General features: G+C 33.3%; 1 pseudogene; it reads right to left on the reverse strand.

Annotated features, from left to right (window-relative positions):
* Positions 1 to 8,674: 8,674 nt before the first annotated feature.
* Positions 8,675 to 9,435, reverse strand: LOC149560040 (putative F-box/FBD/LRR-repeat protein At5g52460; annotated as a pseudogene).
* Between the last annotated feature and the right edge of the window lie 7,365 nt (positions 9,436 to 16,800).

The following is a 16,800-nucleotide window of genomic DNA, read 5'->3' on the forward strand; positions in this document are numbered from 1 at the left end:
TATCATTCTAAAAGCATAGGAGCTATTATCAACAAAGTAAACATTAAATTCATACCTTAAGTTGGAGATCCTAAGGATATTTGCAATTGGCAGCCCATTACCCTTCTTAATGTATCATATAAGATTATTGCTAAGGCAATTTCTCTTAAAATCCACCATCTCCTTCCTTTAATTGTCCAGCTCGAGAAAATTCTTTTTATCAAATCTAGATATATTCTTGACAACATCATTGCTATCTAGGAAGGTATGGAGTGGGCTCACAAGTCCAATCAGTACACTATTTTTTTGAAAATAGATTTTACTAAAGCTTATGACCGAATTGAATGGCCATTCATTTTGGCTATGCTCTAGGCTCTTGGTTTTGGTCCCAATTTTTTGCAGTCCATGGAGATGCTAATGCTTGCATTATCATCAATAAATCCCAATTTGATGCCTTTGGGCTTTTCCGTTCCATCAGTAAGGGTCTTCCCTCTAGATCTGGCACTTTATGTTCTTATTGTTAAAGGGTTTGTCTACTTGCTAGCCCACTCCATGTCTTCAGGTTTGGTTTGTGGGATCTCTTTACCAGAATCCTTTTCCCAGTTGGTCAATGGTCATTTTGCTGATGATTCCTTTCTCACTCTTTTGGAGGATGAAGAAAACATCAATGATGCCTTGAATTGCCTTGACACTTTTTGTCAAGCCTCTGGCTCTACTATTCAATGGCATAAAATGCTTTGTTATTGCCATTCTTTTTGGCCAACTCCACCTTGGCATAACCAATTTGATTGGAAGTGGGTCACTCATTGGGATATTTTTTACTTTTTAGGCATTCTTAAATTGCCTTTCAAGTGTTGCTAGTGGATATGTTGAATGCTATGCTTGCCAAGATTACAAAGAAGCTGGATTATTGGTTTATGAAATCACTTTCTCTTGTGGAAAAATTCCAAATTTTCTCTAAAGTTCTTGTAGCTACACATGTCTATTATTCTTCTTGTTAGGCTCCTTCAAAACCCTCCTATAAAAAACTAGAGCAATTGCTCCATGATTTTCTTTGGGCTTCTAGTTCCGATCATCATGGCTTTCATGGAGTTGCTAGGGACTTTTGTTGTCTCTCTAAAGAGTCTAGAGGCCTTGGCCTTCTTTCCAAATAGAAACAAGGCCTTGCTTTGTGTACCAAATGGATTATTCATGCCATCACTAGAGATGAAGCTTGGAAGATCCTGGTCCAGCATTGCATTTCCTCTCAGTTTCCTATTAACAGACCTACACGGAATGGGTTTGGCTTTCAAAACCTTCCCATCATGCGAGAACCTGTGCATATTCAGGGCTCTTTTTTTTATCAAGAGCATATGGAAAGCTTGTGAAGCTATTAAGCCTTGGCTTCGCTAGTCTAGTGATGAGTTCCATGATGGGCTCTCTTTGAACCAACACAATATTTGGTGGTCTCCCCTATTTTTCATCTAGGGTATTCCCCTATCCAAGACTCAAGATGCTAGTGCTCTACATTTTTTCAAATAAGGCATCAAGACTCTTAAAGATCTTTTCTCTAGGGGTCTCCATGAGTCTCAAATCTTGAGAAGATATGCAAGTCCAATACTGTCTTGTCTATTCAGTTCGACATACTTTTGACTTATTGCTTTCTATAATTCTAGGTCACTTAATTCATAAAATGAGTATCCGGTCGATTAGACCTTGGTGGACTGATTGGAAGTGGTATCTTGCCACTCCTTTCACTAGTTACAGGCCAAATCTAGGTTATAGATGGCTTTCTCCCTATCTGCCGATGGTCGATACACTAAATCAAAGATAACATTTGCAATCTTCCCTTTCTCAAAGGAGAAAATGCTTTGACACTATTTAAAGTGCCCATTACAGAACCCAAGATTGCTCATTTTGCTTGGTGCTTAGCTTTTCAAAGTCTTCCCCTTGGGCCTTGGTTTAAGCATATTAGGGTTCTAGATCCTAGGTGTCCATTTTGTGGTCAACTAGAGTCTTTCTTGCATATTTTTTGGTTCTGTAGACGTGCTCAAAATTATTGGCATTAGATTCATGATTTTTTAAAGCTGTTTTGGCCTGAATCATTTTCTTGGCATATGTTATTTTGTGTGATTCCCCTAGGATCCCTAAAAAAATTACCCAGATTTGGCATACCTTCAGGATGGAGATTTTGTTCACTCTGTGGAAAGATAGAAATGGTGTTCTTTTCACTCACAATTTTCTTGATATAAATGTTGCTATGTACACTAAGGCGTGCATTAATAATAATGTAATGATGTAGATTCAAGTAAAAGTAAACAAGTTGGCCTTAGAGGTAGCCCACCTATAAGAGCTCCTCAATCACTAGGGCAATGCCCCTTGTACTATTGCTAGAGTTCCTCTAGATGCCTCAGTTGATGCCACACCGTCGAGAGACTGCTGTTAGGGGCCTAGTTCTTTGAGTTGCTGCTCACACATGCTACATTTGTGGGCTCCCTGTCACCACTCTCCTAGCAGTGGTGATGGTGGTTGGTAGCACCGCTTGGTTTCCTTGCCTTGTGGTGGCACTAGCTGGTCCCTAGCTCCTCCTCCTGGTCCTGGGCAGGTTTTTTTGGAAAGTGGCCCTTTTGCTAGAGTTGGCCATCCTACCTCTGTGGCTTGATACAAAGGATGCTAACCAGACCCCGATGATGCTGCTGACGATTGGACTGTTCTCAGCCCGCTTGCCAATCCCAAGGATGACTAGGGATTTCATAATTGGGATGAACCACCTCCTCAATTGGCAGTGCTTTAGTTGCCTGAGGGTTTCTTTTTATAATTTTTTTTTTTGATGAATAGTTGTTGATTTTGGCTTCGGCCATGTGAACTCTCGTGGGTGATCTTGTATCCCCTGACCCTTTTTTGTGAATTGTAATCTTAGTGTATTTTTAATTAATAGAAAATGACTATTCATAAAAATAAATATTGTAACAAATCATAATAGACTTAGAGTAGTTGTATGAAATTTATAGACATGAATGATTTAACAATAATCAGTTTTTAACTAGGCACTAGTAATGTTCTTTACTGATGTCTAGAGGTCTAATTGTACTCTGGGTCAGCACCCTTTCATTGCTGCATGACTTTATAATAAAACATATGTATTCTAAGTTAAAGTAGTATAATTTGCGTTAGCATCATTACTACTTGAGAAAATAAAATACATATCTTATTTTTGGAATGAATAAATAGTCTTTAACTACAAAAAAAAAAAAAAAAGGTTTTATGTTTGGTACATTAATATCTATTTTTTGTTTTGTTACGTTACTATCTATTAGTTACTAGTGATGGTTTTCAATTGTTTCTCAAACGCCTGCGTTGAGTCTCCTGCTATGATTTCTCTATCATCTTCTACACGATCGGTAGGTTTTTAATGGCTTTCTCTAGTTGGAGTCTGTCCACCAAGGGAAGCTTTGGAAAGCCTGGTCCTTCTGTTACGATGCCCGCTTCTCCTGCACTGGTTGCTCTATCTGCATCGGCTTCTGTTTCTAAACAATCCTTTTTCTTGAGCGTCTAATGGTGGAAGGGGTCAAGATTTGGCATTTGTTAAGTCTATGGTGCATGGTTCTTTTCCCATGCACAGTCATATTGTGGTGGATTTAGATGAGGAGAGTTAGCAAAATTGAAGGTGATGCTTTTTCTTTTTATCAAGGTTATTTGCGGACTTAGGGGGTTTTGGCCTAGCTTATTGAGATATCCTAGCATTTAGAGTCCATCATTCTTCCAAGCGTTGCTTCTCTAGGACTTCCCTGGGTCTCCTCCTCCTTTTGCTGGTTTGTTTTGGGATGGTTGCTTTGTTTAGCATTGCACTCAGCTAGTGATAACTCCTATTGTTGTTTCTTTGGTTTTTTTTTTTAACTAACAATCTTCCATTACCTATGATAGGAGTGATGTCGTTGGAGTTATCTCCTTGGCTGCTGCTGGTTATCTCTTAGGTGGTTGTTGGTCCATCTTCTGTTTTTTGTCAAAATGGTGCTGCCCTTGATTTATCTGATGCTATTGCTGACCCTCCTTATAGCAGTGTTAGATTCCATGTGCTATATTCCTCGTCTGGGTCAGATGCTATTGTCTCTTAGCTATTGTCCGTTAGCACAGTGGGACTCCCAAGGATTCCAAGGATGAAGTTGGATAGGAAATTTGCTCCTTCTAAGGTGGAAGAGGGCTGAACTTGGATTGGAAAGTTGCTCCTCCTAATGTGGAAGAGAGCTGAATTATTGTGGAAAGGGAAAAAAAATTCTTCACCCTCTTTAAATATGACCCTTTTCTTCTCAAAAAAAAAAACAAAAATTGGTCTAAAGAAAATCTTAATTCTTTGCGTGTCTTCTTTTGGCTTCTAGCTGTATGACTTTTCTTTCTATCAGATTGAAAGAGCATGTTGATAAAACCCTTATATTTTTTATCAGTTTGATATCTCTTGTCTTTTGTATCTTATTTGGTGTCTATTCAATACTTATTGTTACTTCAATCTATAAAAACCATCAGTATAATTTGCGTGCCTAATGTCCTTCTAAACAGTAGCAATATCATTTCAATGTAACTATTGATGTTTTTTGTTGATACCTAATACTTATCTACTTTTTCCATATCATTTAGAGATCCTTATTTAATTATGCCATTGTCTAGGAAATCCTTATTTATTAAAGATTTTTAATTTGCATGGATTCTAAGATAGTCAGTTTTATATTAAATGAATAATATGAAGAGTCTCTTTTCTATTTATTTTTTGAAAATCTAAACTCTGTACAAATATTTGATGTAAGAAATCTTTATTAATTTGAATAAATTTTAATTCCTGTTTTATTCTCAAAAACAAAATTCTAAGTCTAAATATAAGTTCAGCTAAAAAGAAACATCAAGAAACTTTTCTGTAAAAGAAATTTTAACCTATAAAAACCAGATTAACTTTGAAAACTTTCTTTAAAAAGTTTAAGAGATTACTCCTACATAATCTTCAATTACATTTATGTGTATACCAAAGATCACAAAAGCTTAGAATACACTAATTGTCTAATCCACCATCATCATGAGATTAAAATAAACGAAAATATTGAATAAACCTAATTTAAAAATATACACATCAATTGTTTAACAATAGAATCATTGTTGGTGAATTATGTCCAATGACAGCAAAAGTCACGACCATGAAAAAGAAACATGAAACACTGAAAATCAAAATGACTTACTGAATCTATTAAATTTACTCTAACTTATTAGGTTCAAATGAAACCTGACACATACTTTCTGGTCTCTCTCCCTTGTAATAACATATGTGGGGATGAACATAGATTCAGTCAGCGCTTTTTCTAATGGACATGGCTTACACAAAGTAGGTGAGGCCAAGTATTTTAATCTCCTATTCAGAGATTAGCCATTTCAATTTTGAGTAGAGTATCCCGTTAAACAAAAACTTAAGTTAAAATGCACATCTAGTATAGATTGGATATTTGATTTGATTTTTTTTTAAGAGTTTAACTTACATGATTTTGTTTGAATGATTTTGAGCAGAATCATTGAAAATCACTTATTTTTTGACAAGATTTTTCAAATTCAAAAAGAATTTTCTAAGGTTTTTACTGGATCTCACTGGATATACATTCTTCCACTCTACCGATGATTTGAAAAAAGTTATAGAAAAGAATCTTACGAGTTTCAATTTTATCAAAAGGGACTTAACTATGAAAAATATCATAAATCATGGTCATAACTTTTTCAACTTTTTTGTTGGGGAAATTAGATATAGAATTTATCTTTGAAAAACCCTTGGCTAGAAATGATTAGACGTAGTGGAGCTGTAATATTGGTCATCATTGAACACTTTGACTCATATGAATTACTATGTTAAGAGTTAGCTAATAATGTAAATATCAATTCAATTATGATATTCAATAATAATCGCATTTATGTTATTGAATGAACTCTCCTCTATCAAAGATTAGGTATGGGAGAAGTGCTGCCCCATCAGAATTTAAATTAAGTGATACAAAAGGAATTTTAGTCACTAGTCAGACTTGAACCACAATCTATTTTATGATGGCTGAAAACCTTTTAATGAATATAAGTAAGAAATAGAATTCTCTACTTCTTGGTGAGAAAATCCAAAGATGACATCATGTTTGTGTTAGTAAAGATAAACGCATAGTAGTTTAGCTTAGAACTTGATGGAAGCTCTAATATTATACTTAATATGTCAGGCAAAACAACAGTGTTGCTACTGCTGAGATCATAAATAAAGGAAAAGTTCAAAGAGTGTGTCTAAACTATATACTAAGACTGGTCTGTACCCCATTAAGGAAGTTGAAAAACCAGGCACAATGTAAAACTATAGTGGAGAAATCCAAATATAAGCATTACATTTCCAACAAAGAAACCTTTGGTTCTACTTTTTTGAGAGGAGTACCCTCCAACATTGCTTCTAGAATAATGCGATCTGCTTCTCTTTCCACAAATAAAGATTCCTTCCAACTAATTATTAAGCTTGTTGCAAGTGACATGACAAGGTGCAGAAAAAATAGAGAGGCTATTAAAAAGTAAATATAGTGAATTACCAATGAAGATATTAAACATTGATTTCTGATTAGCTTGAGAAATAAGTAGAAAAGGAACGTGCTAAAAAGAAGAAAAAGGACATGCATTTGATAAATAAAGAATTCATATATTAAATTTTTTTTATCAAGTGTAGTATGGTAGCACGAAGGCATACAAATGATTGTTGATTTGCATAATGACGATTTTTCTAAGGATAAGAAACTAGTCATATAATTGTTATTAAGCATGGTAATTTTCCGATTTTTCTAAGGATAAGAAACTAGTCATATAATTGTTATTAAGCATGGTAATTTTCCAATTGAGTATTGATGATATCAGGTTCAAACTAATTAAGAATATATCTAAGCTCTTAACTTTAGAAAGGCAAAATACATTACTTAAAGAATCAAATATTAAAGCTTATGCCTTCAAAAAAAAAAAATGAATTTTTGCTAGAAGAGAATATATAGAGTCATGGAGGGAATGATACATTACTCAAGGAATCAAATTTTAAAGCTTGTGCCTACAAAAAATCTATTAATTTTTGTGAGAAGAGGATATATAGAGAGTCAAGGATAACAAGTCAAAGGGCAAAAATGTAAAAGGGCCGAATTAATGTAAAAGGGGAAAAAAAATCTTCTTCACCTTCTTTGTATATGACCCTTTTTTTGGTTAAAAAATAAAATAAAGAAATTCTTAATTATTTGTGGGTCTTCTTTTGGTCTTATTTGTGGATATTATTTTTCTTTCTCTTAGATTGAACGAACCTATTAACAAAACCCTTAATTTTTATTTGTTTCATATATTGAGCTTTAGAAGAATATTTTTTATCTTTTGTACTGAATTTGGAGTCCATTCAATACTTATTGTTACTTCAATCAATAAAAAACATCACTATAATTTATTTGTATTAATGAAGTTTTCCTTGATACCTAATGCTTATCTATTTGTCCCATATCATTCTATGTGTGCATCAATATTCTTCTGAACAATAGCAATATCATTTCAATGTATCTATTGAAGTTTTTGTTGATACCTAATTCTTATCTAGTTTCTTCATATCATTCCTAGATCCTGTTTAGTTATGCCATTGACTAGGAAATCCTCATTTACTAAAGATTTTTAATTTTCACGAATTCTAAGACAGTCAATTTTATATTAAATGAATGAAGAAAAAGTGCTAATTTTCAATCTATTTTTGGAGAGTCTAATCTCTCTACAAATATTTGAATTAAGAAATCTTTACTAATTTGAATAAATTTTAATTTTTTTTTTACTCTCAAACAGAATTCCAAGCCTAAATGTAAACTTGACTAAAAGAAAATATCAAACATGCAGACATTATATTAAAAGAAGAGATATCTTTGAAGGAACTTTAACTCATAAATATCAATTCTAAAAATCAGATTCTAAGTCTAAATGTGAACTTAACTAAAAGAAAATATTATGCAGACATTATATTGAAGGAAGGGTCCTAGTTCGGTTGGCTAAATCTTCCCTATTGCAAGGGGTTGATCACGGGTTCTAGTCTCCCCTGTCCCCATGGTTCTTATCTATGAAGGAACTTTAAATTATAAAAATCAGATTAACATTCAAAACTCCCTTTAAAAGAATATGAGATTCCTTTCAACAGAGATCTGAAAGCTTTAACAGAGACTATGAAAGCTTCTTTAACCACCATCATCAGATCAAAAGTAAATGGAGATAGCGAATAAAACTCCCTTGAATGAAAATAATAACTTTTCCAGAGCAGGAGCGCGTCGAAGTAAACAGTCAAGTACAGGTTCGGGGTCTTTAAAAGCTGTTATATTCAGATGAACCAGCTTTAGATTTCCCAATGGAGAATCTGGAATTGCAATATCTGACAACTTCTGTATTGCATAATAAGAGGAAAAAGCAAAATTTCCAAAGATCGAGTCAGATACTATAAGAACTGAAAATCAATCAGAAATGTAATTCTAATGTTCCTACCAATTTTTTACCCTACTCTCTAATATATAAAATAAAATGCAATATAACAACAAATAATTTTGGATGTTTCAAGATTTCAGATCTGATCAAAATGAGCATTGCATTAACAATTAGAAATGTAAATATTTGTGATGAAATAAGAGGAAAACTCATGAATTCATAGCCATAAGGGTTTGTCTATTCACATTTGTTCTAAATTAGGAAATTCCCATGGAATCGGTACATCGTGTTCATGTATCATATCCACCAAAGTAATTTTTTCTCAACGATTTTTGTGGTGTAAACATTCTAAATTGCCCAGCATCCGTACACAAGCTTAAACATTTCGACAAATCGAACTCCCTCTAAAAAAAGATTTCCAAACTTTTTTATCAATACAAGATTTTTCAACCTTGGGCACTTCGCTGTTATTCCCTTGATTCTAGAGGATATGTTCAGGGAAATCAGATTGTTTGAACATATATTTAACATATAGAGTCCATAGCAATAAAAAATCCTTAAAATTTTCAAATCTAGACATAACTGCACCATTAGGTCAATTATATCATCATTCAACACAATTTTCTCCAGATTTAGGGCTTCCAAGCCAGTGAAGCCAACAAAGGAATTGGGTATATTTATCAGAATATATCGCTTTAAGGACAAAGATTTGAGGTTTTGGCATAAAAATACAGATTTAGGAACTTCAACACCAGATACACTTAAGGTGTTCTCTTTATTTTCACTCTCTTTCAGAGAACTTGAATGATACTCAAATATAGGATCAACAATGTAACTGTGTGATGAAACAGACAAATCTGTTGATGAAAATTTGATGTTTGGCAATGATGTCCAGAGAAATTTCCATCTTTTAGCAAGGACAGAACAACACACTCCTTGCTTCAAGGGAACTTTACTTAGAACCATAATCAGAATGTCATCGGGGAGATCATTTAAGGTCATACTTTTTCATTTGTCAGATCTGGAGTATCCTAGGGAGGTTGATGCTGTAAGACAAATAAAAGGCTTTTTAAATACTGATTGAAACAAATAATACAGGTAAATATAAAAAGAAAGAATTTGTTGCAGGTTTTACCCATATTCTAATTAATTTGCTCCTTTGATGAACCAATGAGACCAAAACTACAAATGATATGGTGAAACTAGAGCAGAAGGAGATGTCTAAAATGAATGAAAAACTTCTAATTTATAGAATGTCTAATATGGAAATCAACTGCCTACATGAATTGGGTAATGGATGGTTAAGATTGAATACATATTAGGTATTTTGATACAAGTAAAGATTAGGGTACAATTAGACTTTAGGACAGCATCCTTATATGAATGGCTAGGATTAAGAGGTTAACTTAAAATGAAACAATAAATCAAACAAATTATTAGAATATTAAAATATGTTATAGGTGGTTGCATGAGATAGATTTGGGGTCAAAAAAATATCTAAACCATATATATTAATTAGAATTTTTTTCTTTGATATACAGATAGATGTTTAAATATTATTCGTTGTTAAAAATAATTATTAAAATGAAATTTGAAAGAATGTTATTTCATTATTTAAATTTTATCATGTATGATTAGATTTTGTATTATTTTAAGAAAAAAAAATAATTTTTTATTTTAAATGAATTTAAAAATATTTAAAAAGTAAAAATATATCATGAGCCTACAACACAACTATAACTTGTGAAAAAGTGCCTATGTAGAATTAGGTCTATTGGACCGTCCAAGTACTAGAAAGTTCTAAAATAAACCAATCCTCTTTGCTATGGAAATATGTAGAAATGGCTCAACCAATGTCAGGTGGAGTAGGACTTTTTCCCTTGAATTGTAGTCACTAAAAATATGAATATATAATAGCTCTTATTCCTTCAAAAGGATAGGAAATCTAAGAGCTAATGGCTGTACTACCTACAACCTTTCTTCCAAACCATATTGTAAAAATGTATGTTCAAGAGAAAGAATATGAAAATAAAGAAGATGAAAATATGAAATCTCATCATTTGCACAAGTCTAGAATAAAACTTGAAACTAAAAATCTATTGCTTCATTTCCACTTTAGTGAATCACCCATAGCGGACATCAATCATTGAGCTTTTATCAATAATTGGTGACAAATACAAGAGAAATGGGCCCTTGGATTTATAATTTCAGAAGGGAGCTAGGGACATTGTCAAGAAAGACATCGAATGATGTAAGATGTGTCTATGTAAATGTATTATCAATAAATGATGTATTATCAAAAAAATGGTGAGATCAATTGATAAGGAGCCATAGTGGTTCAAATTCTTGGGTTATTAGAAGTTGTGAACTATTTTCTCACAAAGAAGTGATCTATGTAGAGGCATTAAGGAAATATATCAAGGATTCATGGATCAAACCAATTGTGACCATAATATCCAATGGAATGGAAAATATGATAAAACATCTTGTGGTCAATGTCATTGCAAAGTCTAAAAGATATGAAATGCTTTTTAAAGTTGTGGAATGTGAAGGGGAGGTGACAAATTGTTCATTCATTAGAAATATTAAGCTCCAATCCATTAAGAAAGTATGCCTTTAGAAAAATAATCCATGTAATAACTAACAATGTGTTGGTAAACATATTTGTCACTTGAAAATGGCCTAATAGAGTGTATGTGGCAAATTGTTCACATCAGTTAGATAAGCCCTTGATATGTGGCTTGAATCTCAAATCCAGAGAAACTAGAACAATGCCTTATTCATTGGGCTATGGAGTCACATGAGGAACCACTTTGCAAAGGGGGAAAGTGACCCCAAAAACTAGACAATTGAAAGAAAAACTTGACACAACAAAAACTCCTAACTAGACTATGTACAAGGTATGTTTCCTTACCTCCATTAAGTTGAGGTATAATTATGCAAACCCATTCACTAGTTGGAGAAAATACCATGTCATGCCAACATGTGACAACTCTCAAGTGTCCATGGGCTCAAATATAAGTGTGCTCCTTGAATTCCAATTCTAAGATTCCTAGCATGCTTTACATCACTTGATATAGGAATGTATCCAAATAACCATTTCTCATAAAAAATCTTTGACTTCAAAATCAACACTGCTTCATGTTGCATGTCATTCATGGATTTATTTTGAAAGAGTTGAAGAATAAGGCTCTTAAATTTATGAATGCATTTATGACACTTTTCTCCACTTGACAAGACTTCTACTTAAAATTCTAGTGATTGGTCATCATGAATTCCTAAGCTTATTTCTGACACCAAACACTCTTTCTTTTCCACAGGGATGATTGTGTTCATATTCTCTATGAAAATATTCCAATATGAATGCACATCCTTGTCACATTGAATCCTCCCATGATGTATTTCTTCCTCTTCTCCCATTAGATCACTCAAAGAAGAAATAATCATCTTTTCCATTTTGGTGCACACATTCTCTACTGAGTCTATTTGATAAGGAGAATCGATCATCAATTGATATTGATGTAAGGGAAATTATTTTGAAAGAGCATCATTATCTATGCCTTCATCTTCACATTTTTCAATCATTAGATTACAACACATTTCATGAAGGCAAAGTACTTCTCTAGTGCAATATACCATCACAATGTTTTCTTCATTGTAGTCTCCACTTGTGAACTTGAATGCTTCAAATTTAGGTTTCATGCATGATGAAGAGTGAGAACTTGATGTGTTGTCCTCTCTTACTTGAAGCCTATCCTTAATTTTCATTTCCATCATAACTATATTAAATTTTCATCAATGTTTTCACAAACTTGGCTGATTGATTGTTCTTGATGACCATCTTCACAAAATGGGAAAGATTAATATTCCACTTGCATGTAACCTTGAAAAGGATTTCTCGACAACTCATCATCTTTCTCTTGAAAATAATCTTCTACTCTTGTGATGATCATACAACTTTCTAAAAACTCCTCAACATCCTCAAAAGTAAAGACTTCAATCTCAGGAGTAAATGGAGATGTTTGCAAGATTTCACTTGAGGTCATTTCTTCATCTATGGTGATGGTAGAAGTTTGTGAAAAATAATCTTAAGAATCAATTTCAGCAATATAGTTCTCATCATTAATGATTAGGGGTGAATGAATAGGAAGGTCTTCTCCATAGAGGAAGTCATCGTCTAAAGCATTGAGGCACCAAGTAGGAATAAAAGTAGTACTAAATTCACCTTGATCTATATTTCCCTCATCTTTAGTCATATGTTGTGTAGTTACTTGAGAAACATTTGATATTTCTTTTTCTTTCTCATTAGGATTGAGATGATTGAATACATTCTCCTAGGTATTGAAATCTTCACAGTGATGCCCTGATGCATTAGTAGACCCTTCTTCTTTTATAAACTTCATTTCTTGACCATCTCCTTGATTAGACATAAAATCCCTATCTTCATTCATGTGTGCAGATCTAGAAGACTCCTTTCTAAAATTTGGATTGGGAGATGTTCTGTTACTAAGGAAATAATTCTTGCATGGGTGTTCTTTCTCAAGTTCTTGTGGTGTTTGAAAAAAAGAAGCATGTACTTTGTTAGGATTTAGGTGTGCATTGCCATAGAAGCTTTTTAAAACCTCAACCTTGATTAGGATCAACGGAAATATGATTTTGGTGAGCAATAGGTGCAAGCATTGGGCTACTTTTTTGACCACCATTGTCCATCCTTGATTCACATGAATCATTTTTATGATCAAAATCTTCCTTATAATAGCATGTGGGACTTCTTTCTGAAAATGATTTTGGCTTGTAAGAGGAAAACTAATTATCTGTACCATCTTCTTCGTCTATCTTTTGCAACGTTTGAAGCAAAGATAGATGGATCTTTTCTAGATCTAGTGTCCATCCACCATAGAAACTGTTCAAGAAGCTAACTTTGTTAGGATCAATGAAAATCTGATTTTGTTGAGAGACAAGTGAATGATATATGTTTCTATTATTCTTTATTGCTGATTTAGATGAAAGGCATTTTTCAACAAGGCCTTCTTTATCTTTATATGTTGAACCTTTTGCTAAAAGGTATTCTTGATTATGAGAATTAAAATCATAATCTTTTCCATCGTCTTCTTCAATCTTAAAAAAAAAAAAGTAAGCAGGAATGAACCATTCTAGGATCTAGCCTCTTGCTACCATTAGAAATCCTTCAAGAATTAAACTTGTAGATTTTCATTAGGAATCTATTTCTTTGACTATGAAAAGTATTCCTCGTCACTATCACTATCACTATTAGTTTCCACTTTCCCTTTGTACTAAACCATGTTTTGAATTTGAACCTCAAATAGAGTTACCAATATTCAATTTTCTAAATAGAGTCACCAACCTTCATTCAAGGGAAGGTACCTTCATCAACCGACTTACTGATTACTATTTACTTGACCTTGGATGTGACCAAGATTTTTCCTATTCCTTTTTGGAATAACAACTATTCTTTCAATGACTACAACATTTTGAACGATAGGAGCTCTTCGTAAGATTTCTTGAAATTCTTCTTCTTCTTCTAGAAGTTTATTCACCTAATGATATTGTTGAGCACTTCATCTACACCTCTAGGCTAGAGTGCTAAAATCTAAAATAATATCTTCTTGTGAATCTTGGAAACCAAGGTTTGGCTGTAGAACTGGAAGCACTTTCTCATGAGGCAACACCATCTTAATTCATCATAGGCGACTGATTAATATTTCTTGTTTTGGTCCCTAGTAGAGTTCCTGAAAATTAGTTGGTAAATATATTTGTCACTTGAGAATGGCCCAATGGAGTGTATGTGGTAAATTGTTCACAAAAATTGGATAGGCCCTTGATATACGACCTTCCTCTACATTTTAGAGGGGTAGCTCCCTCGTATGATATAATTTTGAATTTTTTCAAATAAAGATGAAATCAAACTTTAAAAGATCAATAGAAAGCCATTGATGAAGAATGCACCACAAGACTTCAAAGCTTTCTGCTAATAACAACAATCAAGATCTATTCTTGCGAATTACCACTAGCACAATTTTGATCCAAAGATTTATAAACATATGCACAATACCATAAAAATTCTCACTTCAAAGAGAATCAACAATTTTAACAATTTATATTTTGAAAGAAGAGAACTCAAATAGCATTTTCCTTTATTTTCTTGCACCAAGAACCTAAGAGGAATTTTTGATTACAAAGATAAAATTTGTACACACTTTCCAAATATTATCTTATCACCAAAATTATAACCTAAGTCTTCTCCTATTCAAAAGTCCAAAAAGTCCCCTTACAATGACAATATGATTCCTTATATAGACATGAGGTTAAGAACTACTCCTCTATGGTTAATAACTACTTCCCAAATACGTGACTTGGGTGAGGTTAATTAACCTCAAAAAAATTAACCCAAAATTAAAAAACTCTTAACCTTTAACCAAAAGTGACAGAGTCACTACTAAAAAATTCTCATTCAAGTACAACAAAGAGAATGATAATGTTATTGTTGACATCTATGAAGAAAGAACTTGACTTGTATCTCAAATTTGTCGAATTAAAGCTTTTTGTGACATCTCCATTTAATTTGATTAGGAAACCATCATATTGAAAAGAATTGCAATCTTCTGTTATTTTTCCATGATGTTTGTCTTTAATTGATAGAGTTGTGCAATTGAACATGTACTCTTTGCCAATTCTATAATTTCTAGATATTTCACTATGATTTTGTTAATAGCTCTAGAATCAGTACACATTCTCCATTCTCCATTTTGTTTAGGTGCTAATACAGTAGGTACAACACATGGACTCAAGCTTTCTTTGATCAAACCTTTCTACAACAACTCATGCACTTGTCTGTTAAGCTCTTCATTCTCTATAGGTGTCAATCTATATGGTGCTTTGTTTGGAAAAATAGCTACAGGAATCAGATCCATACAATGACTTATACTTCTTACTAGAGGTAAACCATCAAGAATATCATCAGCAATAATATCTTTATACTCATTCAAAAATTCTGTAATTTCTACTAGTACTCAGCTATCACTATCTACTATCAATTGGTCATTACTAGCTTCTGCTACTTGGTCGTTACTACCAACACTCAGTCCTCTAGGAACTATGGCAAAATAGACTTGATTCTTCTTCACTTCCTTTTCAAATTGTTTCCCATTAACCATGCAAACTTTTATTGTAGTGCAACTAACCTCATCTGGACTTTCAATCAAGGGCAGCAATGTTTGTTTCTTCCCATTTACCCAAATAATATATTGATTCAATCTTCCATCATGCACAACATATCTATCATATTTCCAAGGTCTACACAATAGAATATGACAACAATTCATAGGCATAAGATCACACAAAACTTCATGAAAGTAATGTCCAATCTTGAACTTCACAAGGCATTGTTCACTTACCAATATCTTATGCTTATCTTTGATCCATGAAACATAGGGTTTGGGATATTTTAGCCTCTGCAACTACAACTTTGTAACTAGCTCTTTTGATGCCAAATTTGTAGAACTTCCACTATCCATGATCACCTTGCAATATTTTCCAACCATCTTACATCTGGTCTTGAAAAGAGTTCTCGGTAAAATAGGTTCCTCATCACTTCCCTTATTACATAAGGTTCTTCTCACCATAATATTTTCTCCAGCTTCAATTCCACTTGGTGAACCCTCATCATCTCCTTGAATCACAAACATTTCTATTACCTTTCCCACCTTTAGAGGATCTACATTCAAAAGGCCTATGTCCCTCTTTACCACATCTAAAACAATTACCATGAAATCCACCACTAGAATAAGAATTACCTCTTTCTCAGTAAGAATTAGTGGTTCCTTGGTAAGAATTACCACTTTTCCATTTGGTCTTGCCTTTGTCATCATTCTTCCATTCAAATTTTCCTTTATCTTGCAAAACTGTTTTAGATCTGCCACCTTCAACATAAGATCTACTTCTACCTCTCTGGAATATACCACCTCTACCTCTTTATCTTTGTTCATGCTTCTTTGTTAAGATCTCCTCAAATTTCAAGGCATATTGATATGCTTCTTCTACACTTTCCAACTTCACAAAACTTATTTCATCTTGTATTCTAGATCTCAATCCATTAATGTACCTTGCAATTTTCTCAACATCATCGTCCACATGTCTAGATTTGATGTCCAATCTATAGAATTCCTCAATATATTCTTTCATAGTCATGTCCTTTTGTTTCAAAATTTTCATCTTTCTCAACCGGCTAACTTGGTAATCAGTAGGAAGGAATTTGTTCTTTACCTTGTTCACCATCTTTGGCCAAGTTTTGATCTTCTCCTTTCCTCTCCTTTGTCTATCAGTTTGCAAGTGCTCTAGTGATGCATG

This window comes from Cupressus sempervirens, chromosome 4 (assembly GCF_028749045.1).
Source record: "Cupressus sempervirens isolate cs-2001-9-10 chromosome 4, ASM2874904v1, whole genome shotgun sequence".
NCBI lineage: Eukaryota > Viridiplantae > Streptophyta > Pinopsida > Cupressales > Cupressaceae > Cupressus > Cupressus sempervirens.